Genomic DNA, 3,000 nt, shown 5'->3' with positions numbered 1-3,000 from the left:
CGAATTAGCCCTATTTGGTTTGGCTCAGTGAATAGAGCGTCGGCCTTTGGACTTAAGGGTCCCGGGTTCAATTCTGGTCAAGGGCACATGCCCTGGTTGTGGGCTCAATTCCCAGTAGGGGGGCATGCAGGAGGCAGCTGATCAATGATTCTTTCTCACCATTGATGTTCTCTCTCTCTCTCTCCCTCTCCCTTCCTCTCTGAAATCAATAAAAAAAATATAGATAAAAAAGACAAATTAACAGAAGAAAAAAACAGTTTATTAACATGGATACCTCCTGTACTCATGGGAGATGCCCAGGAAAACTGAATAACTCACAGAGCTGGCCTGAGCCAGAGTGAGTCAACCCAAGATGTGCCTCCATGGTATGCAGATTGTTTTGAGCTAAAGGCAAGTTTAGCTTCAGGCTCAAGAGAAACTTCCGCCCTCGACCTTAATTACCTGGAAGAATTTGAGTTTGAGGCCTTGCCCATAAGAGAGTATCAGAGATAACTTCTTCTGACCTATCTATTGGGCTGGGAAAACTTCTATTTACTAAATGTCTGTTCCTCATATCTGCAATAACCTTTTGAAACCCCCAATGCACCTTAACTCATCCCTAGCTCTGGATGTCTTATACCCATGTTTCCTTTCTATCTCTGAATCTCTCCTGCATTGGGGTCTCTGACTCTCTCGTGCATGTGGGCTTCCATACTAATGTATGTATTAAATTTGGTTATGTTCTCTCGCTAATCTGTTTCGTGTCTATTTCATTATTAGACCAGCCAGAAGAACCTTGAGGGCACAGGAAAGTTTGTTCCTCCTCCACAGCCACAGGCTTAAATACCATCAATTAAAGAATAAAACAAAACAAAAAGAAGTTGATGGGGAGGAGGCCAGTTATGAGGGGTTACCAGGAAAAGCAGAGGAAACAAAGGTAAGGTGTAATTTGCCGATTTAAGTCAGTGCTTTCTCCATTGATTGGTTCCTTGTGATATAGTTCCTTCTCCTCCAGGTACAGAGCACGGAGGCTTCAGATGGAGATTTCCTTTATAAATATAAATGTCTCTGACAAAAGAGTAAAGTTTACCTTTTTGCATTTCTGTCTTCAGAACTTCTCCTATGTCTGCTCTTTTTTCAAAATAATCTCCTCAAAATAATTCTTATGTCAAAGAGGCATATATTGGGGTGACATATTCTGCTACCCTTCATACACATCTTAGGTTCTTCAACTGGGGCCCTGTGAATAAGACAGACTAGTGTGAAAAACAAACAGAAGTTTATTAACATTATATATGTACACATGGGAACACTCAGCAATGAGTAACCCAAAGGGGAGTTTAGAATTTGGGTTTAAGTTCAACAAAGGAAAAGGGATCTGGGTCTTCTGGGTGAGAGAGGCAAGTTTTGGGAAGGTCACCAGGAAAAGTATGGCAAACACGGGTTGTTCAGAAAGGTCTGATATGCAGATTTCAGCTGGTGTTTTCTCCACTGATGAGAATTGTAAGAGTCCTCCTCTTCCTGCAGATGGAGAGGGAGCAATCTTTACAGATGGAAATTTCCTTTATCAATACAAAAGGGAAACTTGTACACTGTTTTTAGAGATTTTTATGCATCTGCTGGTTCTCAATGGCTTTCAAAATAATTCATATACTAATGTTAAAAAACAAAGTTTTACTGAGTAAATTTGAAGATCTAATTGGCTTTATTAAGCGATTCCCAAAGCAGGCAGCATCCCATCTAGCAACTAGACGGGTGCTCTGAGGGGTTCTACAAAATGGAGGTTTTTTTTTTTAAACAACAACAAAAACACACACCAGGCTTTTATTGTTCTCACGTCAAAGGGCGGGTTTTGCAGGACGCGGGAGTGAGTTTGGACAGCGGGGAGCAAGCCCCTACTTGCCAGCGATGAGTAGGTTCGCCGGGCCACAATGACCGAATCCCCGCGCAGGAACATCTTGGAGATGTAGCAGTCCTTGCTGACTGGCTTGGACTTCTTGCCCTTGCCACTCTTGGGGACCTCGGTCCACATCTCCTTCACATTCTCCAGCACCATGTTGCAGTGCCTGTCAAAAGCCTTCACACGGCCCAGGAGCTTCTTGTTGTTGCGACAGTTGATGAGCACCTACCTGGGTGTTGTTCTTGACGGACTGTGTGAGCACGGAGAGTGGGCCCGTGTTAAACTCTTCCTCCTCCCGCTTCTGCAGCTCCTCCGGGGTCACCTCACTCTTGGGCTTGTTAAGAAGGCTCATGGTGGCGGTGGTTGCGCTCTCAGAACGCTCCTGTCCTCCGTGTTGCCTCAGCCTCCGACAAATGGAAGGTTTTTATAGAAAGAAAGGAGGGGCCAGAGAGATCTTAATGAAAGAAAAGAAAGAACTATTGTGGGGCTGGGACATCTTTTCTTTGAGGGAGGAGAAGGGGAAGAGTTTGTTTTTTTTGTTTTTTTTTTTATCATTCAGATCGCCTGTTCTTTCTAAGAGAGATGGAGAGGGCCCATGTGACAGATTACCTTATTGGTGCTTGACCAGACAATTCCCTACTGGTTAAGATTATTTTTCCAAGGGATTAAAACTAGAATTAGATCAGTTATTAAATCTAAGTTGGTATTATGAGCTTTTAGCACAAGTGACACCATTTTGGGCCTGTGGTGTTTTTTTCTTTAATACAAAAAGGTATATTTTGAGGTGGATATTCTGGTATGCCTAAATCCCACAAGCCTGGGGCAGAGCCTGAAAGAGCCTGGAGACCTGTGGGAATTCTGATTTTTCACTTTAAACAATTATGCTAATCTTGCCCTCTCTTCCCTAACATGTTAATGTTGATATCAATATAAAACGAATGGTTATGAATCGCCAAACACATTTTACCCCAAGAAGATGGTCCATATTTATTTTTGTGGCTTCTAGCATCCACTGACACCCTGGTATAGACACTGGAGATGATGCTGATATTGATGATGACGATGATGGTGATGATGAGTACTTTGTACATAGTTCAGATTAAGATACACACTAGCATGGA

The 3,000-nt window shown here is 42.8% G+C and overlaps 1 pseudogene; it reads right to left on the bottom strand.

Annotated features, from left to right (window-relative positions):
• Window positions 1–1,395: 1,395 nt before the first annotated feature.
• On the bottom strand, window positions 1,396–2,283 carry LOC102245240 (annotated as a pseudogene).
• Window positions 2,284–3,000: the final 717 nt, after the last annotated feature.

Source organism: Myotis brandtii, unplaced genomic scaffold, assembly GCF_000412655.1.
Source record: "Myotis brandtii unplaced genomic scaffold, ASM41265v1 scaffold4, whole genome shotgun sequence".
Classification (NCBI taxonomy): domain Eukaryota; kingdom Metazoa; phylum Chordata; class Mammalia; order Chiroptera; family Vespertilionidae; genus Myotis; species Myotis brandtii.
The sequence above is the reverse complement of the archived record's forward strand: the minus strand, read 5'-3'. Positions and strand labels throughout refer to the sequence as shown.